At 37.9% G+C, this 24,683-nt stretch overlaps 1 long non-coding RNA gene across 6 annotated transcripts in view; it reads left to right on the top strand.

Moving 5' to 3' along the window:
- Nucleotides 1–24,683, top strand: part of LOC103350453 (uncharacterized) — a 121,333-nt gene that overhangs the window by 16,406 nt on the left and 80,244 nt on the right. For 3 of the 6 annotated variants that reach the window (XR_011388047.1, XR_011388048.1, XR_007908809.2), the window contains exons 3-5: nucleotides 3,459–3,584; nucleotides 4,447–4,596; nucleotides 21,384–21,502. This is a non-coding gene — a long non-coding RNA (uncharacterized lncRNA). The remainder of the gene's footprint in view (nucleotides 1–3,458; nucleotides 3,585–4,446; nucleotides 4,597–21,383; nucleotides 21,503–24,683) is intronic. The other 3 variants (XR_011388045.1, XR_011388046.1, XR_518463.3) reach the window with 1 other exon arrangement.

Raw genomic sequence — 24,683 nt, 5'->3', positions numbered from 1 at the left:
TCTCAACACACAGGGCTCCTACAATCATGGGATACAGAGGATTCACTCTACCCCCCTGTTTGTTCCATCCTTTGGGAGGCTGACATTCCCAGAACCAGCTGTCTGTGGGTTCTCCACCTTGGTGATTTGAGCTCAAAGTCTGTGATAAGTTGAGAGGCTGGGGCACCTCACAGTCATGCTTGGCAGCCCAGCCCCTTCTCAATCCTCCCAGTCAGACTTAAAGTGAGTACAGAATGTAGAGTTTTCCCTTTGGTAAAGTCCCTGGATCACAATAACTGCTGACCACAGCCTTACACAATCATGCCTCCTCCTTGTGATTGTCAGGCATGTAGAAGAGTCTCTGTAGCCAATACTAACGTCAGAATGGCTCCTTCTTGTCAGCCATTGTTGGGTGCACTTACCTGAGCTGCTGGTTGTGCCTCTTGTCCCTGCTAGTTGCTAGGTGTGTGCACAAGAGCTACCACAGCTGCTACATACTTATGTCCAAAATGGCACCAACCCTCTCTCAGCTGGCTCCCAGGCACTGTTGTGGAGGGAAGAAAGCTGAGAGGAAAATGCCAATTTTCTTCAATGACTTAATGGGCACCCTGTTCCCTTCAGGGCTCCAGACAAGTCTCAAAGACAGTGTAGACCACTAGGCTTTCCCTGCAGCCATATCACCAGTGGCATGGACCACTTCAGTCTAATCTTTCCTTGCTCTCCAAAACTGGCACCTTCTCTTGTTCTGGGATGCAGGGGTCATGTGCTTTGTCCTTGATCACTGCTGAACATCTACACGTCTACACCTTCCACACAGATCCACAGCATCTCTCCTCTTTCTACAGAATATTCCCTGCAGTTTTCCCTCAAACTCTCCCCTGAGAATGCACTTTTTCCACTTTTTTTGCTACTATTTTCCCCTAGGCTAGAGCAGTCCACCCTTTCCCTATTCTACCATCTTGGAATCCACCTTAAAGCAATCTTTAAAAATAAAAGCAAAGATGAAGGCATCACCATAACAGATTTCAAGACGTATTACAAGGTAATTATAATGAAAACAGACTTGTAATGGCACAAAAATAAACATGAGGACCAATGGAGCAGAAACCCCAGAAATTAATTTACACATATACAACTAATTTATTTTGGCAAATGTGCTAAAATCATTCCCTGGAAAAAGGACAATCTCTTCTACAAATGATTTTTGGCAAATTAGATCTCTGCAGTCAGATGTATCAAACAAAACCTTACACCTATTCCAAAATCAAGTCACAGTGGATCAACAATCTAAACCTAAGACCTGAAACCATCAATTACTAGAGGAAGCATAGGGGAAACACTGAAAGAATTAGCATAGGCAAAGACTTCTTGGATAAGATCTAAGAAGCACAGCCAGTAGAAGCAAAAATACTTAAATGGGATAACATCAAACTAAGAAACTTCTGCACATCAAAGGAAACAATCAACAAAGTTAAGAGGCAACCACAAATTGGGAAAAAATATTTGCGAACTATGCATCTGATAAGATTAACATCCAGAAAGAAGGAGCTCAAGAAACTCAACAATAATAACCAAACAATCCAGTTAAGAATTGGGCAAAGTACGTGGACAGGCACTTTTCAGAGGATGAAATACAAATATCCAACAGACATGTGAAAAAATGGTCACGACCATTAGCCATCAGGAAAATGCAAGTAAAAACCACAATGAGATTTCATTCCAACCCAGTTAGAATGCCTATCATCCAAAAATTTAAAAAAATGCTAATAAGGATGTGTGGAAAAAAGTACCCGAATACACTTTTGATGGGAATGTAATCTAGAGCAGCCATTATGGAGGACAATATGGAGGTTTCTCTGAAATCTGAAAACAGATCTATCATAGGATCCAGTCATCCCACTCCTGGAAATCTACCCAAAAGAAATGAAGTCAGCATATGAAATAGTTGTCTGTGTACCCTATGTTTATACCAGTTCAATTCATAACAGCTAAAATATGAAATCAACCCAGATGTCCATCAACTGATGACTTGGTAAAGAAAACGTAGTTTGTATACACAATGAAATGCTACTCATCCATAAAAAATGAAATCCTGTATTTTTCAACAAAATGGATGCAATGTAAACCATTTTGCTTAGTGAAATAAGCCAAATGGCATGTTTTCTCTGATTTATGGTAGCTAATATATACATCACAAAAATACTAAATGTATAAGAGTGTAACTAGCATCCTATAATTTTGTTATTGCTTATGTACCATCTATATTACTGTGAAAAAGTGGTGTTTCTCCTTTTTACTTGTTGAACACTATATTTAGTTGAATATTAAGCCTGCAGTTATAAAATAAATTGAAAGTATATTATTGCACTTTGACTACAACCTTGTCTAAATATGATCAGAGTTGGTGAACTCAAAAGGCTTCCATAGCCTTGGCAACTCATGACAAAAGCCTAGAGTGATTACTGAGGCCATAAACAAGAGTGTCAATTTGTTAAGTCAACAACAGGAGTCACTGTGCACTTACTCCTCATGTAGGATCTCTGTCCTTAATGTGCTGTACATTGTGATTCAATGCTATAACTAGTACTCAAACAGTATTTTTCACTTTGTGTTGCAGTGTGGGTGCAAACTGTTGAAATCTTTACTTAATATATGCTAAACTGATCTTCTGTATATAAAGAGAATTGAAAATGAATCTTGATGTGAATGGAAGGGGGGAGGGAGAGGGAAAGGGGAGGGTTGCTGGTGGGAGGGAAGTTTTGGGGGAAAAGCCATTGTAATCCATAAGCTGTACTTTGGAAATTTATATTCATTAAATAAAAGTTAAAAAAAATTGAAAGTGAAACCAAAATAAAATTAAAGAAAAAAAAAGAAAGGAGTAGGGGAAGGAAATATTGTTATGTTTTTAGAATTATGTCTATGAAATACATGAAATATGGTCTCTTTATATTAATAATTTGAAAATTAAATTATATTTAGACCAAGGTATATCTTAAGCTTAAACATATTTTCTTTTATTTATTTATTTATTTATTTATTTATTTGAAAGTCAGAGTTACAGATAGGGAGAGAGATCATCCACCTGCTGTTTTACTCTGCAGATGGCTATAGTAGCCAGGGTTGGGCCAGGCCAAAGCCAGGAGCCAAGAACTTCATCCAGGTCTCCCACTTGGGTGTCAATGGCTCAAGTAGTCAGGCGGGCCCTCTTTTGATGCTTTCTTCTTCTTCTGCTCCATTAGGAGGGAGCTGGATGAGAAGTCCAACAATGGGACATGAATGCACACCCACATACAATTCTGGTGTCACAGGCAGTAGCTTTACCCACTATGCCCCAGTGCTGGCCCCAACATACTCACTTTATAAGTTAAAGACTAAGACCTCGGCCACCACCCTTTTCCAAGGGGAGAAAATTGTAAGATTATCTGGGAGGAAAATTCACAAATTAGCTGATGTTTCTTTTTCCATTCCTCATTTTCAAGGTCAGATAATCACAAACAAAACCAGAAGTATAATCCATTTGGCCATGACTAACCCAATTTGTAAAATACAATGGACAGAGACAGAAGAGTGAAAAAGTTGTGGTGAATCATCTAAACTCCTTTGTAGTAAGTAAGAATCCTGGCAAATTGTTGCAAAGCAGAATATGAGAATCTCTGTCAAACACGTTGGCCTTTGTTGCAATAGAGAAGACTTATTTAACCTTAAATAAATTGGACCTATTTGCTAATCTGATGTTTCTGTGGTAATAATGTAAAAGAGATTTATAAATAAAGAGCCAAGGATTCTGATATATTTTATATATTAGATAAAGTGTAAACCATGCAAAATCTTTTTTTAAGATTTATTTATTTATTTGAAAGTCAGAGTTACACAGAGTGAGGAGAGACAGAGAGAGGGAGAGAGAGAGAGGTTTTCCATCTGCTGGTTCACTCCCCAGTTGGCCGCAACAGCCAGAGCTGTGCTGATCCGAAACCAGGAGCCAGAAGCTTCTTCCGTGTCTCCCACGTGGGTGCAGGGGCTGAAGGACTTGGGCCATCTTCTACTGCTTTCCCAGGCAATAGCAGAGAGCTGAATGGGAAGTGGAGCAGCTGGGACTAGAACCGGCATCCACATGGGATACCGGTGCTTCAGGCCAGGGCTTTAACCTGCTGCCACATAGTGCTGGCCCACCATGTAAAATCTTAAGGTGTAATTCCATCCATGCCCTAGTCCTAGTCTAGACCCATATCACTCACAAAGGTCTGGACTACCCTCAAACAAGACATGTATCTAGTGGGGAGTGAGAAGATGGTAAGAAAAGCCACTCTCAGCATCTAATGACAAAATTTAGTTGCAAAGAAGGACAATGCTTCTATGCCAGTGATATCTATTAAAGTCCACTCTTCTAATGTAGGTATCTAAAAGGCATTGCCTTTGGACTATGCCTGGTTGGCTGTTAATTTTGTTTTTTATTTGTTTTATTTTAAGATTTAACAATTTATTCAAAATGGTAAAGGATTCCAGTTCATAAATGACCAACTGGCTGTTTCAGCGGATGAAGTGAGGATGAATGTGGCAGGCAATCATTATCTCCTAACATCCCTACGCTAGGTCTGATTTGATGATTCCCAGCCAGAGGTATGTATTTGAACCATCTGAAAAGCTTTAAAAATTGCATATACTCTGATTATTCCAATTCTAAGACACTAAGTTCCTTAGTGAGTGACAGGGACATGTTTCATTAAGAGAACTAAGAATGATTTGTTTTAAGGCCAGCATGGTGGCATAGTGGGTAATGTCATAGCCAGGGATGCCACTATTCCATGTAGGTAACTATTTGTGTCCCAACTACTCCATTTCTCTTTTTTCTTTCTTTTCTTTTCTTTTTTCTTTCTTTTTTTTTTTTTTTTTTTTTTTTTTTTTTTTTTTTTTGACAGGCAGAGTGGACAGTGAGAGAGAGAGAGATAGAGAGAAAGGTCTTCCTTTGCCATTGGTTCACCCTCCAATGGCAGCTGCGGCTGGCACGCTGTAGCCGGCGCACTGCGCTGATCCGATGGCAGGAGCCAGGTACTTATCCTGGTCTCCCATGGGATGCAGGGCCCAAGCACTTGGGCCATCCTCCACTGCACTCCCTGGCCACAGCAGAGAGCTGGCCTGGAAGAGGGGCAACCGGGACAGAATCCGGCGCCCCGACTGGCACTAGAACCCGGTGTGCTGGTGCCGCAAGGCGGAGGATTAGCCTAGTGAGCCGTGGCGCTGGCCTCCAATTACTCCATTTCTGATCCAGCTCCCTAATAATGGCCTAGGAAAAGCAACAGAAGATGACCCAAGTGTTTGGGCTCCTGCCACCCACATGGGCGACCAGGATAAAGCTCCTGGCTCCTGCTTTTTTGCAGCGATCTGGGGAGTAAACCAGCAAATGGAAGAGTCTCTCTCTCTCTCTCTCTCTCTTCCTCTCTCTCTCTCTCTTTCACTCTACCTCTCTCTCTCTCTCTCTCTCTCTCTCTCTCTCTCCCCTTTCCTCCTGCTCTCCCTCTCTCTCCTTCTGTAACTCTGACTTAGGAATAATTAAATAAATCTAAAAAATGATTGATTGTTCTAATCTCCATAGTTCTTCCTTTCTCAAATAATGAAATCTAAAATTCCCTCTCTGTCTCATTCAATACTCTTCAGGATAGATTGATTTTCAATCATGTTTCTAAATTCATTATACTAGAAAAAGAACATAAACTTTCACACATACATACTGAAATGATACCTGATACCACCACCTCCCTTACTCAATTAACACAGCCTTACCCAAACAGTTGAAAGCTTTTTGCATCTATCTTTCAACTGTTTGATTGTGTGTCATTTTGGGTTGAGGTTCCCCCAGGGGTGCCTTTCATGTTTTATGCAACGACTCTGAAAGCAATGAAAACCCATGGTGAGAGTTTAAAACACAGGATGTAGTTTCTTATCTGCTTCCCTTCTTTTAAATACCTTCATAATTTCTAGTGTTCCACAGGATTTTTGTTTTCCAGTCTGGCTGTACAATGTATGGCATTTTCTTGTATCATTTTATGCATTAGAAAAGGATCAAATTGCAACACCACTCAAATCTGTTGAGAACAATTGGGATTAAGAGATCAGGATACTCAAAAAATATTCTAGACCCATGCTATTTCACACCTTGATCAGTCTCACAATTCTCATCATCCACAGTCCTGATACAACATGGATAATATGGTAACAAGGCTATCACAGAGCAACTAAATAATCACCTGGCATCTTTACTGCACTCCAAAGGGAGACATCAGCAACAACTCAGAGGGAAAATAAATGGCATTAACTTGGTAACTCCACAAGCTAAAATTACCTCATCCTGTATGATACATCCTCTTGATATGTGATGTTTTCTCCTTTGTAAAAGTCATGCAAGAAAGATTTTATAGCTCTTGGAGAAAATAGATGATGAGATTTCCTGCCATGAACCAGTTTGTATCAGAGGCCTATTGAAATCATGAGTGAATAGTTTATTATTGAATTAACATTGAAATGATGTCAGAGCACTTACCATCCACCATCCATCTGATCAATCATGGATATTTGTAAAATACTAACTGTGCATCAGATACACACTATGCTGAACATGAAGACCGAAAGTGCTCTGAAACATCTGCTCCTTCACCTCAGGGAGCTCATGGTCATACAGAGGGATACAGATTTAAAGGAGAAAAAATGCAGAAAAAACACTTACCCGAACTAACTAGGAATCCTCCTACTTCACACGCCATTAATACTACACCATATAATGAGGTATAACTACCGAAAATTTTTGAATTTCAAATGTCTGTGGACACACAAATTTGAGAAGAATATAGGGAAAGTAGAATTGTTATAAAAGACCACATCCTGGATACCAAGGTGACTCAAAATCATGAGATTTAAAGAACAATTAAAAATGGGAAGGATTAGTCTAGAAAAGAGGGGAGAACATTTTAGTGATCATTAGACCTCTGTGCACATCTGCAATAAAAAAGTTTGCTCATTTCTCTTCCTTCTTTTTTAGTAGCAGAGTTTCCACTTTGCTTTTTTATTTTTTACTTTTTTGCACATCCATGTTCAAATTACAGTACATCTGATTATAGTACACAGTATGATTCCAAGTCAAAACAGCGGCCCATTGGGCACTGAGCTTCTGATTGGTGAAGGGCATTCCAATCAATGATGTTGTCTGGGGGCTGGCGCTGTGGCGCAGTAGGTTAACCCTCCACCTGTGGGGTTGGCATCCCATATGGGCTCCGGTTCTAGTCCTGGCTGCTCCTCTTCCAATCCAGCTCTCTGCTATGGCCTGGTACAACAGCAGAAGATGGCCCAAGTCCTTGGGCCTCTGCATGCACATGGGAGACCTGGAGGAAGCTCCTGGCTCCTGGCTTCTGATCGGCGCAGCTCCAGCCATTGCGGCCATCTGGAGAGTGAACCAAAGGAAGTCCTTTCTCTCTGTCTCTCCCTTTCACTGTCTGTAACTCTACCTCTCAAATAAATAAATAAAATCTTTTTAAAAATGATGTTGTCAGAGGTTTCCCCAACCTTATCTGACCATAATGGGAACTACACAGCAGTAGTGAACCTCTCACTAAAACCATAAATCCCCTGGTGCCAGCGTTGTGGTATAGCTAGTAAAGCTGCCACCTGCAGTGCCAGCATCCAATCCAGCTCTCTGCTGGTGTTCCTGGGAAAGCAGCAGAAAATGGCCCAAGTTCCTGGGTCTCTAAAACACCATGAGAGTCCTGAAAGAAGCTCCTGGATTCTACCTGGCCCAGCCTTAGCCATTGCAGATATTTGTAGAGTGAACCGTAGATGGAAAATCTCTCTCTTTCAAATAAATAAATCATTTTTAAAAAATCTCCCAGGAGAAATGCTATGCAAGCAGAGTCAGTCTTGAGTCAGATCTTTATTTGGTTCTCCATCCATATATTTTTTAGTGCTTTCTCTTTTTGAGCCGACTATGTTTCAGGATGTCCAGTTTTCTGGAGTCGACAGCTTTCTTTTCTCATCAGTTTGTTTCCTTATTCATCTGTCAACTCCATTGCTTCTTTTGTTTTATCCCTATGAAATATAACTGCACCATCATCACAGACATAAAGAAGCCAGACATTCAAAGTAGAAATTTTAGGATTCTAGTCCAAATCTAGATGAATGTCAAAAACAGAAATATCACAGGGAAAAGTTCCTCTATACAAAATCAATATATTCCAGAGGAATCCCACTGATTCCAGTAAGCTTCTCTCACAGTTCATCAACACTACTGATTTCCAATACAACCCCATAGAAGGGTTTTGGGTTTATCTCTGAGGGCTTCCACCAGTGAGACAAAACAACAAACTATAATATGGACCTAATCTTCTCTACTCTATCAAGAACTTCAAGGAAATACTCTCAATTGCTGGAAATATTAATATCTTTTTTTAACTTTTATTTAATGAATATAATTTCCACAGTACAGCTTATGGATTACAATGGCTTTTCCCCCCATAACTTCCCTCCCACCTGCAACCTTCCCGTTTCCCACTCCCTCTCCCTTTCCATTCACATCAAGATTCATTTTCAATTATCTTTATATACAAAAGATCAGTTTAGTATACATTAGGTAAAGATTTCATCAGTTTGCACCCACACGGAAACACAAAGGGTAAAATACTGTTTGAGTACTAGTTATAGCATTAATTCAGAGAAAGGTACCTCCTTCTTTGATGGCCTGTTCTTTCCACTTGTTTCTTTTTTTTCTTTTTTTCTTTGTCCCATTCTGTCAGTTGCCTCTTCACTTTCCTGACTGTTTCTTTTGAAGTACAGAAACTTCTCAATTTGATGCAATCCCAAATGTTAATGTTGGCTTTGACTGCCTGTGCCTCAGGGGTCTTTTCTAAGAAGTCTTTGCCTGTGCTAAAGTCTTACAGGGTTTCTCTGATGTTCTCTAATAATTTGATGGTGTTGGGTCATGGATTTAGATCTTTAATCCATATTGAGTGGATTTTTGTGTAAGGTGAAAGGTAGGGGTCTTGCTTCATGTTCTGCACATGGAAATCCAGTTTTCCTAGCACCATTTATTGAATAGACTGTCCTTACTCCAGGGATTGGTTTTAGATCCTTGATCAAAAATAAGTTGGCTATAGATGTTTGGGTTCATTTCTGGTGTTTCTATTCTGTTCTGTTCCATTGGTCTATCCATTTGTTTCTGTAACAGTACCATGCTATTTTGATAACAACTGCCCTGTAGTATGTCCTGAAATCTGGTATTGTGATACCTCCAGCATTGTTTTTGTTGTACAAGATTGCTTTAGCTATTCGAGGTCTCCTGCATCTCCATATGAATTTCAACATCATTTTTTCCAGATCTGAGAAGAATGTCTTCGGTATTTTGATTGGTATTGCATTGAATCTATAAATTGCTTTTGGGAGAATGGACATTTTGACGATATTGATTCTTCCAATCCATGAGCATGGAAGATTTTTCCATTTTTTGGTATCCTCTACTATTTCTTTCTTTAAGATTTTGTAATTCTCATCATAGAGATCTTTGACGTCCTTGGTTAAGTTTATTCCAAGGTATTTGGTTGTTTTTGTGGCTATTGTGAATGGGATTGATCTTAGAGTTTCTTTCTCAACTGTGGCATTTCCTGTGTATACAAAGGCTGTTGATTTTTGTGCATTGATTTTATATCCTGCTACTTGGCCAAACTCTTCTATGAGTTCCAATGGTCTCTTAGTAGAGTTCTTTGGATCCCCTAAATAAAGAATCATATCATCTGCAAAGAGGGATAGTTTGAGTTCTTCCTTCCCAATTTGTATCCCTTTAATTTCTTTTTCTTGCCTAATAGCTCTGGCTAAAACTTCCAGAACTATGTTGAATAGCAGTGGTGAGAGTGGGCATCCCTGTCTGGTACCAGATCTCAGTGGAAATGCTTCCAACTTTTCCCCCATTCAGTAGGATGCTGGCCAAGGGTTTTCATAAATTGCTTTGATTGTATTGAGGAATGTTCCTTCCAAACCCAGTTTGCTTAGGGTTTTCATCATGAAAGGGTATTGAATTTTTGAATGCTTTCTCTGCATTTGTTGAGATAATCATATGGGTTTTCTTCTGCAGTCTGTTAATGTGGTGTATCACATTGATTGATATGCGCACATTGAACACTCCTTGCATACCAGGGATAAATCCCACTTGGTCTGGGTGGATGAACTTTCTGATGTGTTGTTGCATTCTATTGGCCAGCATTTTATTGAGGATTTTTGCATCTATGTTCGTCAGGGGTATTGGTTTATAATTTTCTTTCAATGGTGCATCTTTCTCTGGCTTAGGTATTAGGGTGATGCTGGCTTCATAGAAAGAATTTGGGAGGACTCCCTCTTTTTTGATTGTTCTGAATAGTTTGAGAAGAAATGGAGTTAGTTCTTCTTCAAATGTGTGGTAGAATTCAGCAGTGAATCCATCTGGTCCTCGGCTTTCCTTTGGTGGGAGGGCCTTTATTATTGCTTCAATTTCTTTCTCAGTTATGGGTCTCTTAGTTTTCTATGTGTCCAGGAATCTATCCATTCTGATAGATTTCCCTGTTTGCTGGCATAAAACTCTTTGTAGTAATTTCTGATGATTCTTTTTATTTCTGTGGTGTCTGTTGTTATGTTTCCTTTTTCATCTCTGATTTTATTGATTTGGGTCCTTTCTCTTCTTTTTTTTTTTCATTAGTTGGGCTAATGCGGTGTCAATTTTGTTTATTTTATCAAAAAACCAGCTGCTCATTTGGCTGAATTTTTGTAATTTTTTTTGGATTCAATCCTGTTGATTTCTTCTCTGATTTTAATTATTTCTCTTCTCCTACTAGATTTGGGTCTGGTTTGCTGCAGTTTTTCTAGATCCTTGAGATGCATTGAATGCTCATTTATTTGGTGCCTTTCAAATTTCTTGATGTAGGCACCTATTGCTATAAACTTTCCTCTGCTTTTCCACTGCTTTAGCTGTATCCCGTAAGTTTTGGTATGTAGTATTGTTATCCTCATTTACTTCCAGAAAGTTTTTGATTTCTCTTTTGATTTCTTCTATGAACCAGCGTTCTTTCAGGAGCATGTTGTTCAATCTCCATGTGTTTGCATACTCTCTAGGGATTCCTAGGTTGCTAATTTCCACCTTCATTCCACTGTGGTCCGAGAAGCTGCACGGTATGATTCTAATTCTTTTGAATTTGCTGAGACTTGCTTTATGGCCTAGTATGTGATCAATCCTAGAGAAGGTTCCATGTACTGCTGAGAAGAATGTGAAATCTTTAGATGTAGGATTGAAAGTTCTGTAGATATCTGTCAGATCCATTTGGGCAATAGTGTCGATTAAATCTGCTCTTTCCTTGTTGTACTTCTGTCCTATTGATCTGTCTATGTCTGAGAGTGGAGTATTGAAGTCCCCCAGTACTATTGTATTGGAATCTAAGTCTCGCTTTAAGTCCCTTAATATATCTTTTAAATAAACCAGTGCCCTGTAATTAGGTGCATATACATTTATAATAGTTACATCTTCCTGTTGGATTGAACCCTTGATCATTATATAGTGTCCCTCTTTGTCTCTCTTAACATTTTCTGTGTTAAAGTTTATTTTATCTGATATTAATATGGCTACACCTGCTTTTTTTTAGTTTCTGTTCACATGGATATCTTTTTCCAACCTTTCACTTTCAGTCTGCATGCATCTTTGTTGGAAAGATGGGTTTCTTGTAGGCAGCAAATAGATGGGTTTTGTTCCTTAATCCATTCAGCCAGTCTGTGCCTTTTAACTGGAGAGTTCAGTCCATTAATGTTCAATGGGACTATTGATAAGTAGTAACTTTGCCCTGCCGTTTTCCCAAAGATATTTTCTAGTATATGCTTTGAGCTTCCTGTTATCTTTTACTGGGAGGTTTTCTTCCTTTACCTTCATTCATATTGATGGCCGTGTTTCTGTGTGTAGCACATCTTTAAGCATCTTTTGTAGGGCTGGATGAGTGGTGACAAATTCTTTTAATTTCTATTTGCTATGAAAGGTCTTTATTTCACCTTAATTCACAAATAAGAGCTTTGCAGGATATAATATTCTGGGCTGGCAGTTTTTCTCTCTTAGTACTTGGGCTATATCTCGCCATACCCTATCACAGTCTCATGTTCTATTAGTTGCTTCATTTCATTTTGATTCCTTCTTAAGATTTCATTTTCTCAAGAGAGATTTTCTATCCTGTCCAGTAAGGATTTCTGTAGTTCAAGAATTTGTTTTTGAGAACTTCTTAATGTTCTTATCAATTTTTTGAGATCCGTTTCTTGCATTTCTTCTATCTCATCATCTTCATAATCTTGAATTTGGTTGTCTTGTTCATTTGGGGGCATCATAGTGCCTTCCTTATTCTTGTTTCCTCAGTTTCTGTATTTGTTGCTTGGCATTGTGGAGATATTCTTTGTTTTCTTCGCTGTAGTGTTTTTTCTCATTATACTATGACTCTAGATTAAGTGGACTGTCTGCTTTTGATGGATCCTTAGAGGCTGTGATGGGTGTGGCCAGAGAGCTCTGTTTGGTTCTTCAGGGTTAAGGGTGAGCTAAAGGTGACTCACCCAGGTTGTTCTCTCTCTTGCTCGCTCACTCGCTCTCTCTCTCTCTCTTTTTTTTTTTTTTTTTTTTGACTCAGAAGGGAAGTAATTCTGCACAGCTGAGTGGAATTGAGGGTAGTCGATGTATGAAATCTGGCCCCTTTGGGTATAATATTTGTCTGCTCTGCCCTAAGGACCACACAAAGGGTCTGTGCAGTCCTCAGTGTGGCCTCAAATTTCTCTGCAGTCTCCCACCGGGTTACCAAGGTTACCGAGTTTGTGTACTCTATGAGTTCTCTTGCCCTCCCTCAGATTTTCACAGTCTCAGTTCATTAGCTCCACACCTTCACTAGGTCCTAACCTCCTGTTATTTTTCCCCACCAGAGTCAGGTTTTTCTGCTTGGCTGATGGCGGGTGCTGCTTTATGTATATCCAAAATGTAGCCTGCTCTTTATCTTGCTTGGCTTTCTAAGGTGAGTAGAGAGAGAGGCTCATGTCTGTGCCGGCTCCCCTTATTTATTCATTTTTTTTCTCTCCTCCAGTCATCCTGGTGAACTTTCTCCACCGGGGCTTCAAGCCTCATTCCCTCTAGGCTCTTTCTGCCATTTCCCCACCAATGTCTCGGGCTACCGAGGTTTTTGTCTCACCTCCCCTTCCAGCGCTGGTGCACAGACTCCACGGCTGGGCTTCCAAGCCATGGGCATCCTTATTCTCCCTGTAGGTCCTCCGTGTCACATCCACTAGATCCAGAAGAGTTTCCTCTGCAATTTTTTTCCTGAGCCTTTCCCTGAGACTACAGTGACTTCCAGTTTTATTAAACTGTTTTTTCCCAGACTATCAGTGCATGCCTTCACTATTCTGCCATCTTGGCTCCACCCCTGGAAATGTTAATATCTTAATTCATAAATATGATAATGCAAAAACCCAGTGCCAGGATTCTTCCATGTTTTTCCTATCAGTACTGAGCTCTAAACCACATTGCTCGCAGAGTTGAGAAATTAACAACTCCTTTGATTGCCACAGTCAACTACAATGTCAAATGTCAGTTATTACCTTTTAATTAACTATCCAACCTTATGTTGTTAATTTATACTATGGGGATATAGTCTAAATAATGAATTTAAGCACTAATAAATGACTTTTAACACAAAATCATGTGACTTTTGAACATTTTGTTAAAAACTAGGAAAATCTTTGTGGAACCCTGTATCACCACTATAATGAAAGTCCTGGCCTTTTCCTTTGAGAAGCTACACAAAGCTGCCATAATTCAATTTCAGAATCTCCTATTTTGGAATTGCCTTCAAGTGCCTGTAGCAAATTCTTTTGAATAACTTCAAAGGTAGTAAATTATAATCTTCTAGGGTGTATTTTTTGAAATAGCCAAAAGTCACTGAAAGCAACTTCTGAGAAGTAAGATTAGGAGATCAGGTTAATAAATCATAACCTATTTTACTAGCCTTAAATTTCATTTCTTCTTCCTATAAAGTGTTTCAAATAATTCTCCTAAGCCTATATTTTTGCTCTTTCCAAGGCCAAATGTTTTATTCTTTCGATATAGCACAATTCAAACACATCCTTAAAAACCCTTTCCAGGGGTTACTTAACCCTTTTCTAGGGAGAGAATATGTGTGAATTACCCAGGTGCCTATAGAAACTACTCAGCATTTACTAGATCTAAATATACTCTGACAATCAATATTTTGAAAAAGCTATTTCCAAATATTGTAATGCTTGGTCAAGCGAAGATATCTCAGCTCTACCATCTTATTCCAACACATATTTTGCTCTTGTTGCAGCATCCTCATGATAACAAATTTGTATAGGGGAAAAGTAGAGTTTCAAATCCTGATTATATAGGTTTTAGTCCCAAATCCACTATTAATTAACTGACTTTAGACAAGTGACAATTTATTCGAGGTGCTTCTCAACATGGATAGATTAATAGTTCATCAGAAGGGCTATTGAAGGAGTTAAATTAAGCCATGTATGTAAAACAACTTCTGCAGTCATTGGAACACAGGATTATAATAAAGGGAAACAATTATTGTCAACTTCTCATTGCAACTGTACTCTGTACATGTTGAACTCTATTTCTACAATGATTTATTAAATCAAAGCTTAGTTTGAGAACACTACAGGTATCCACAGACAGCATCAAGATCTTTTCATTATTCCCAACAATTTTGTTCAGCACTTAAGCGAACTGAGGCTCTTCAAAATGGTTAGACCCTGTCAAGAAGGATAAAAATAATTGTGCTTAAACTGTACTCAAATAGAATCTTTGAAAGACAGATAATTTTCTGATGACTAAAAGAATAGATTATATTTTTTATATTATTCTTTCTATGATATTTGAGCTACAGTTGTATCTACCCTTATTGGGAATGGTGAAGTTAATGATATAACATTAATTTCTATTTATTTTAATGCTAGGGGGACAGACTTTTCTAAAGCAAACTCACTCCTTAAACTTCTGTGTCTCTTTAAGTAAGCATTGAATATATTAGGTATCAGAGGTTAGCAGTGTGGGCTTGCCTTTAAAAACTTCAGCAGACTCAAAACAGTTACTTGTTTTGTCATGACTGCCAAATGTGGGATGGACCAGAATGTACAGATTTGGTCATAATTCTTGTCATAGTTTCTTGCTGTGTACATGCAACTCCATAGTATTTTTCCCATCAGGGCTCCAGGTTAACACCCACCAGGAACATAGGAGAAATTCAGGAAACATTTATTGAACTTAAGAATGAATAAATAGAGACTATGTAACATTAGAAACAGGTACTTAGCACAAGAGGAAAAAGAACTTCTGGGAGATATTAAAATTGGAGTTGATTTAAAGTGATTAGATAGAAGAAGTTTAATGGTGATGGATGTAGAATGTTGTGAAAACCAAGCCACAGAGAGTACTAACTCCTTGAGTTATGACACAACAGGAAAAAGTGTGACTTTAATGCAAAAATCTGCAAGCAGATTTTCAAAACACTAGTTAGAAATTAGCGTGAATAAGTAGGTCATAAGGGACAAAGAACATTTTGTGTCACAGTAAGAAGCTTAAAATTGACCTTTGGGTAATATTTAGTAATCTAATATAGAAGGTTTTTGAGAAATAACTTGATCAAATAGATCAAGTATATACATATGCATTTTATAAACCACTGTAGTAGAGATATGTAAGATGGATTTGAGGAGGTTAAGGGGTGAGACTTGAATCCAGGAGACCAAATACTTAGTTTCAATATATATTTTTTGAAATTATTATGTTCAAAAATGAAGACAGCAGTGATAATAAAAATTGCAAGATAACTATGATGAAGATGATGATGATGATGACTTCATAGCTGATATCCATCAAAGGCTTCCAACATGCAGAGTCCCGTACTAAGCATTAACTGTCACAGCAGACCTACAAGGAAGGCATTTCTCTCATTTCACTCTACAGATGAGAAAACTGAGGCTTAAGCAGATTATAAGAGCATATCTCATTAGTGCTGTTGTACTCCTTTGCAAAATATAACCTAGGAAGAGAAAACATCAATTAAACTTACTTGAGGATAATTCTATCAAATATACTCAAAATCCTTCAAAAAGTCCAAGTCCATGACAGAACAGGGGAAATGAAAGAAGTATTTTCTTTGCTTTAATAATTGCATTATGGTTGCTAAGACATTACTATGAGGAAAAACAGAATAGTAGGTATAAAAGGGTGGTTTTAAAAGTCAGTTTATTTTGGTGCAAAAAAAATCTATGCTTTTTTTCTTTTTTTAATTTTTTTAACTTTTATTTGATACATTTAAATTTCCAAAGTACAACTTCTGAATTATAGCGGATTTCCCCCCTGTAACCTCCCACCCACCCACAACCATCCCATCTCCAACTCCCTCTCCCATCCCATTCACATCAAGATTCAATTATTTTTATACAGAGAAAGATAAATTTAGTATATACTAACTAAAGATTTCAACAGTTGGCACCCACAAGAAACACAAAGTATAAAGTACTGTTTGAGTACTAGTTGTAGCATTAATTCACATAGTATAACACATTAAGGACAGAGATCCTACATGGGGAGTAAGGGCACAGTGACTCCTGTTGTTGATTTAACAATTGACACTCTTATTTATGACGTCAGTAATCACCTGAGGCTTTTGGCATGAGCAAAATGGCAGCCTCTTGAGTTCGCCAACTCTGATCATATTTAGACAAGGCCAGTCAAAGTGGAAGTTCTCTCCTCCCTTCAGAGAAAGGTACCTCCTTCTTTGATGGCCCGTTCTTTCTGCTGGAATCTAACTTAAAGATCTTTCATTTAGGTTTTTTTTTCCATAGTGTCTTGGCTTTCCATGCCTAAAATACCCCAATTGGATCCAAATGCCGTAAGGGCTGATTCTGAGGCCAGAGTGCTGTTTACGACATCTGCCATTCTATGAGTCTGCTGTGTATCCTGCTTCCCTTTTTGGACCATTCTCTCTTTTTAATTCTATCAGTTAGTATTAGCAGACATTGTTCTTGTTTGTGTGATCCCTTTGAAACTCAATCCTATCATTATGATCAATTATGTACTGAAACTGATCACTTGGACCAGTGAGATGGCACTGGTACATGCCACATTGATGGGACAGAATGAGAAAAAATATTGGAAAACTATGCAACAGATAAAGGGTTGATAACAAGAATCTACAAAGAAATCAAGAAACTCCACAACATCAAAACAAACCACCCACTTAAGAGATGGGCCAAGGACCTCAATAGACATTTTTCAAAAGAGGAAATCCAAATGGCCAACAGACACATGAAAAAATGTTCAAGATCACTAGCAATCAGGGCAATGCAAATCAAAACCTCAATGAGGTTTCACCTCACCCCGGTTAGAATGGCTCACATTCAGAAATCTACCAACAATAGATGCTGGCGAGGATGTGGGGAAAAGGGGCAATAACCCATTGTTGGTGGGAATGCAAACTGGTAAAGCTACTATGGAAGTCAGTCTGGAGAGTCCTCAGAAACCTGAATATAACCCTACCATACAACCCAGCCATCCCACTCCTTGGAATTTACCCAAAGGAAAATAAATTGGCAAACAAAAAAGCTGTCTGCACCTTAATGTTTATTGCAGCTCAATTCACAATAGCTAAGACCTGGAACCAACCCCAATGCCCATCAACAGTAGACTGGATAAAGAAATTATGGGACATGTACTCCTTAGAATACTATACAGCAGTCAAAAACAATGAAACCCAGTCATTTGCAACAAGATGGAGGAATCTGGAAAACATCATGCTAAGTGAATTAAGCCAGTCCCAAAGGGACAAATATCATATGTTCTCCCTGATCGGTGACAACTAACAGCATCAAAGGGGAAAACTGTTGAAGTGAAATGGACACTATGAGAAACAGTGACTTGATCAGCCCTTGTTCCCACTGTCAATGTACAATGTAATACTTTAATCCCTTTTAGTATTTTTTTTTGTTCTAGTACTATTGGTTGACCTCTGTAATTAACACACAATTATTCTTAGGTGTTTAAATTTTAACTGAAAAGTGATCCCTGTTAAATATAAGAGTGGGAATAAGAGAGGGAGGAGATGTACAGTTTGGGACATGCTCAATTGGGCTTGCCCCAAATGGTGGAGTTAGAAATGTGCCAGGGGATTACAATACAATCCCATCAAGGTGGCATGTACCAATGCCATCTCACTAGTCCAAGTGATCAACTTCAGTTCACAATTGTTCACACTGATAGTTCTAAGAGTCAAAGGGATCAACAAACAAGACTAGTGTCTGCTAATACTAACTGATAGAATCAAAAAGGAAGAGAATGATCCAACATGGGGAGCTGGATACACAGCAGACCCATAGAATGGCAAATGTCCTATACATTTTTTTCAAAATATGCACTCCCCATGCTTGTATTGGAAGTCTATACTATCTCTGCAAATATTATATAATCGTGAAGAGATTTCAAAATAAAAGTGCTTAAAGTTTCTATGTGGCTGTGGAACACGCCTGGAAAATTTCAAGATCAGCCTGAAGTGTTTTGTGATGCCAGAAAATAAGTAGTAAACTTCCTTTTGGCTGGAACCACCATCTCCCAGTAATTCCCCAACATGAGGAAACAAGAAAGGCACTGAAACCTGTATTCCAGGCCTTTTAGAAAACATAGAATTGGCCACATACATGCAAATCTACAAGACAGGTGATATTGTAGACTATCAGGGAATAGGTATTGTTCAAAAAGAAATGTTTATGAATGTTACCAGGGCAAACTGGAAGAGTCCACAATGTTACCCTGCATGGCATTGGAATTGCTGCAAACAAGTGAAAAGCAAGATTTATCCCAAGAGACTTAATGTGTATCCAGCATATTAAGCACTCTAAGAGCCAAGATAGGCTCTTGATACCATGATCAGGTGCCGGCACCGTGGCTCACTAGGCTAATCCTCTGCCTTGTGGCGCCGGCACACTGGGTTCTAGTCCCGGTCGGGAAGCCGGATTCTGTCCCGGTTGCCCCTCTTCCAGGCCAGCTCTCTGCTGTGGCCAGGGAGTGCAGTGGAGGATGGCCCAAGCACTTGGGCCCTGTACCCCATGGGAGACCAGGATAAGCACCTGGCTCCCTCTCTCTCTCTCACTGTCCACTCTGCCAAAAAAAAAAAAAAGAAAAGAAAAAAGAAAAAGAAAGAAAGAAAGAAACCATGATCAGAAAAAGAAGGAAGCCAAAGAGAAAGTTCCCTGGAATCAACTGAAGTGCCAGACTGCTCCAACCAGGGAAATCTGCTTTGCCAGAACCCATGGAAAAGAGGCTGACCTGGTAGAACCCATTCCCTACTAATTCATGAAACAATTAGTATAAAAAAGGGCTGATGAACTATTAAATTATTTTTTAAAATTTTAAATAAGTAGTAAAATAAATACACACACAGGAGTCAATCTAAAAAATTCTCAATGGCCTGAAACAATTTGAGTAACAAAATAAACAACAACATTATTGAATTATAAATCAAATAATAAAACACTATCTTTAAGTTGACATATTAATAAATGACTGGATTAATAACTAAACAAGATTTAAGGAACCAATCTTTCAAATTGGCTCTATCATTTTGCATTCTTATCAGCAATGCTCTGCATGCCTGCCAGTATTTGGTAGTATCAGTTTTACAGATTTCAGCTTAGTTTGATTTTTAACTCAAATTATATAACAGAGTTGCTGACACTCTTAAGCTGACACTCATATGGATTGCCAGCAACACAGACATTAGCTTAACCTACTTTGCCATAATAATGCCCTCCTCCCATCTTTTTTAAGATTTATTTATTTATTTGAAAGGCAGAGTTACATAGAAAGAGGGAGACACAGAGTTAGATAAAGGGAAAGAGAGAGAAAGGGAGATCTTCCATCCTCCAGTTCACTCCAAAGCTGCCTACAATGGCAAGGGCTAGGCCAGACCAAAGCCAGAAGCCTGGAGCACCAATAAGGTTGCACATGTGGGTGCAGGGACCCAAGTACTTGGGCCATCTTCTGCTGCTTTCCCAGGCACATTAGTAGGAAGCTGGATTGGTAATTGAGCAGCTTAGACTTGAACTGGCACTCATAAGGGATGCTTGCACCACAGGCCATTTTAACAGGTAATGGTAATTCATTATTGTTTAAATGTGCACTTCTCTAATAACTTGTGATGTGTAACATCCATTCTTATGCTTATTTGTCATCTGCACATCTTTGTTGAGGTGCCCATTAGGGTATTTAGTCTTCTTTTTAACCAAGTTGTTTGTTTTCTTTTTTATCTTAAACCATTATTTGTACATTTTTAAAAATAGCTCTTTAACAGATATGTCATTTGCAAATATTTCCTCCAAGTTTGTGTCTTCTTTTCTTATTCTCTTAACCATGTTTTTGGCAGAGAAAAAAGTTCATTTTTAATGAGATTCAGGTTACCAACTTTCTCCTTCATGGATGTGCCTTTGACGTTGCAACTACAAAGTCATTGCCAAGCTGTAGGCCTTTATAAATTGTTTTCCTGTATATTGTCTTTTTAGAGTTTATAGTTTTGTGTTATACATTTAAATCTGTGATCCATTTTGAGGTTTAGGTCTAGATGTGTGCTGATTTTTGTGTTTTTTTGGCATATATATCCAATTGTTCCACAATCATTTGTTGAAAAGACTATCTTTTCTGCTTTACATTTTCTTTGCTACTTTGTCAAAGATTGGTTGAGTATATTTATATGGGTCTATTTCTGTACTCTCAATTCTGAAAATATTACTTTTCAACCTATTGTATGTGGATGCAGACATCAAAGATGGCAATCATCTCAAGACACTAGAAGTGACTCAGGTTTTTCTGTCTGGGTTACCTCTTCTCAGAACCAGCTCCTTTATAGACATGATTTTTTTCCAGGCCTTTTAGCCAGAAATTGCTGTAAAAGTGGGCTTTAAAACAGCAACTCTGTTATATAATTTGAGTTAAAAATCAAACTAAGCCATTTCCAACAGCTAGTGAAACAAATAGCGAGTTATATTTTTGTGCCTCTGGTTTGACTGTATATAGTTCAGAGATGTCAGCAAGCTGTTATCTTTGCACACTATATGTTATATTAGTATATAACTGTGTGATATGACTTCTGTATCCAGGAGAGAATAAAAACTACTGTCAGTACATTTCTGTGCTAAGTATTTCTGGGCCAAAGCACTGTTTTCATATCTAAAAAGCATGTCTTTTTGTGCTAACACAGTTTGGAAGTCAAGGAAGGTGCTAGAGAAGGAGCACCCCTCCCCTCCGTTGCCATTAGCACAAGTCTCCAGGGCACCTCTTTTCGCTTGGGTTTCTATGTTTGTTTTACTCACAGCTTCCTGTCCCTGTGCTTAGGATGTTTTCATGAATAATCCAGGAAATGCTCTGCACAGCAGCCTCCTCACTACCTGAAAAAATGAGCTTTTACTTTGAACACCACACAGATACAGTGAGGTAAGTCCTTTTTCAAAAAAAAAAAGAGAAACAATTGGTACAATAATTGTTTTAAAAAGTAATGTTACTGTGTCATAAGATACTCATTTTTGAATGTTTTCTTAACTTTCCCACTTCCCAGAAGAGAATACCACTTCACTGTAGTATCAAAAAATTGCATGTGAACGTTTGGTAAATATTCTAAAGTATTTTTCTCTATGTTTGTACAAACAGGTAATAAGCATAAAACCTTGAAAGATAAATTTATTAATCATTTGACACCTAAAACTTAATTTATAAGGTTGCTTTTCAAACTGTAAGTTTAACTTAATCTTTCACTATTGCATTAGGTAAAAATGAATTTGACAAGGAAAATGGCATTTTTATTACAAGAGCTTGCTTGAATATCCCATTATTTAATATTTGGAACAACTGGGTGCTGGGACCAAATATGAATCAATGTTTTTAAGCAAAAACCCAATCTAGTCTAATATAATTCTAAAAATATGATAAATAAATTTCAGAATAGGATTTTTGAGCAACCTTGCTTTCTCAATCTTTGACAGCATTGACCTTTGATTAATCTTGAATATTTAGCTAATACTTGAAGCCACATTGAAGGTTAGACAGTGTATTTTGTTAGATAGCACCTGAAGACTTGGTTAAGTATGTCCTCAAAACAAAATTAAATATTTTAAATGTCATGACAATATTATCTTAAAGTGAGGGTCTGGCCCTGAACAAAGGAAAGGCTGTCATTTGAGCAGTCCAGGGCACAGAGGAGAGCACTTGTTATTAGCCTCATCATAAAAAGGTACCAGGTGAACAAACGGAATGATTGTTGCAGAAGACCAAATGCTAGATGAAAATGTATATTTATGATATGTACACACATTGTTGAAAGTGAAAACTATATTTAGAAGTTGTCTCCAACTTCCTGATTACTAGTAAACCATTGACAATGTTTGCATGAGTTTTCTTACTTGATGAGGTTATGCTGATAAATCATTATACCAGATTTTAATACTTGTAATGTTATAATTTGAATCTTGCATTGTTGAGTGCTTTCTACCAGATGAAATTGTTAGAAATAACGCCTCTTTTATATCTATACACAAAACAATCTCTGTGGTGCATGGATACTCTTGTTAATATTCAAATAATATGCTATATAGTAAAATCTAGATATCATCTGTTGAATTGATAGCAATATTTTCTTTCTATGGTCTATGTGTTTTTGATATAACTTAGAATTGCTTTCTATAAAACAGGATGCTATTTTCTGTAATAATTTAAACATTCCAAATGGACTATTTCATAATTTTTACAATCTGTTCTTTTGTAAAATATGAAGTCTATTAAAGAAGCCATTTATAAATTTAAATTCCCAAATTGGCAATCAGTAAAGCATAAATACATCCCACTTTTATTAATCTAAATTTTGCTAATGTTTCTACATAATACATATTGAGATATAACTGAAGTGATTGAATTCACACATTCTCAAAGGCTGTGAAAGTATTATGCAAACATTAACCACAGTTTCTGCAGAGGTTTTACCTTGTGTTTCTTTGCCTGTAAAATGAGGGAATTTCCAAGTACTCAAACTTTAAAATGTGACTAGATTCTTTTTTTTTTAAATAGGAAAGTGGTTATAAAACTGAAAATTTATCCAGAAAATCCAAACCTAGTTAGGTGGATTGAATTTTCCCTGAATAGCAAATTGAGTCAACTTAGAATGGTTCATTTATTCTCTGGCATGCATGCTTCCTGTGCCATGAAAGCCCCCAAATTGGTCTGGTTCCATCTGTATTTCTTTTTGTTTTAAATGACTGAGACAAAAATGGTCATAGCTCAAGCTTTCCTTATGTACCCAGTGAAGGAGGAAAGAGGACCCATACCATGGGGCCAGCCTGGCAATCATTGATGGAAAAGCATCAGGAATGAGCAATCACCTATATTTGTTTAACGAAACCTGATCCTAATAAACAGTATAACATGGTTTATAGACCTGGGGTACTGTTTAAGGATTTAGAAGTCAGTAAACATTCTAGCTAGCATGTAGGTGATAAGAACACTTCATATATTGCTGACCATTCATCACCACTGTCTCTTGCCTGCAGTGCTTCTTTAAAATATGCATATATTTCTTTGTGATCTCTAAATAACAGAATCATTATCAACATAATAATCAGTTTAAGATTTGTACATGTAACTAGAATTATTTAATGACACATTTTGCTTGAAATTATAACTGTTCAGTGCAGTGCATTCTTCTCTCTGAGAAAGTCATTATCCTCAGAGCTTGTAGCCACCAATATGTAACTGAAAATGTATCTCCTTAATTTAGCATTTCTTGAAAATTACTGTGTGCATGAAGAAATCTATCAAACATGGATTTAGTTTCTGTTTCTAGAGGTGGATGCTGCAAGGTGTAAAATATGATTCCTAAAATGCTCAGGGGTGTATAAGAGATTATAATCTAGTTGTAAGAACCCAGTAAGTACATGGCAAAAAATGGAGTAGCAGGATATGATTAACAGCAATCTCTAAAGGAGTTCCATAAAGGCCTCAGACATTCAAAAGCAATAGCACCACTGGAGTGATGCCTGAACAAGACATGGAGAGATTGTAGAGAATGAAGGGGATCAGTTCAAATGTTATTTCCACTGTCTAGCCTTTCCTGACTTCCCAAGGCACAGCTAATGATTTCTTTATATTCCCATCAAATGTTTTACAAGCCGTGGCACTTATTATAACGTATTGCAATTGCTTAACCCCTCCTCATTTCCCAGAGGAACACATTCTTTACCTCCCTATGAGCTACAGAAGGGCAAAGCTGGATTTGTCATTTTTATATTCCCAGAGACTTGAAGGTGCTCAATAAATGTTGACTGAATGAATTTTTGAGTGATTGAGAAAGAATACAAGCAAAGGCATGGGCAGAAATGAGCAGAGCACATTCATATTTTATTGAAAGAAATGGCAGTGCAGAAGAGATTCATGTTTAAGATAACAAAAGATCAATTTAAATAGTTAGAAGAGCCTTGCTTATCTACCTAACATTATTTTCTCAGTGCCAACCTGTGATCCTAGTTTCTCTTGATGGATTCAGGCCCACTATTGCCCAGGCTTCTGCGACAAAAAAGTAATCCTAGTCAGAACCGACACCCTCCTTCAGGATCAGACTTTAGACTTCGTT

This window comes from Oryctolagus cuniculus, chromosome 4, assembly GCF_964237555.1.
Source record: "Oryctolagus cuniculus chromosome 4, mOryCun1.1, whole genome shotgun sequence".
In the NCBI taxonomy this organism is placed as follows: Eukaryota; Metazoa; Chordata; class Mammalia; order Lagomorpha; family Leporidae; genus Oryctolagus; species Oryctolagus cuniculus.
The sequence above is the reverse complement of the archived record's forward strand: the minus strand, read 5'-3'. Positions and strand labels throughout refer to the sequence as shown.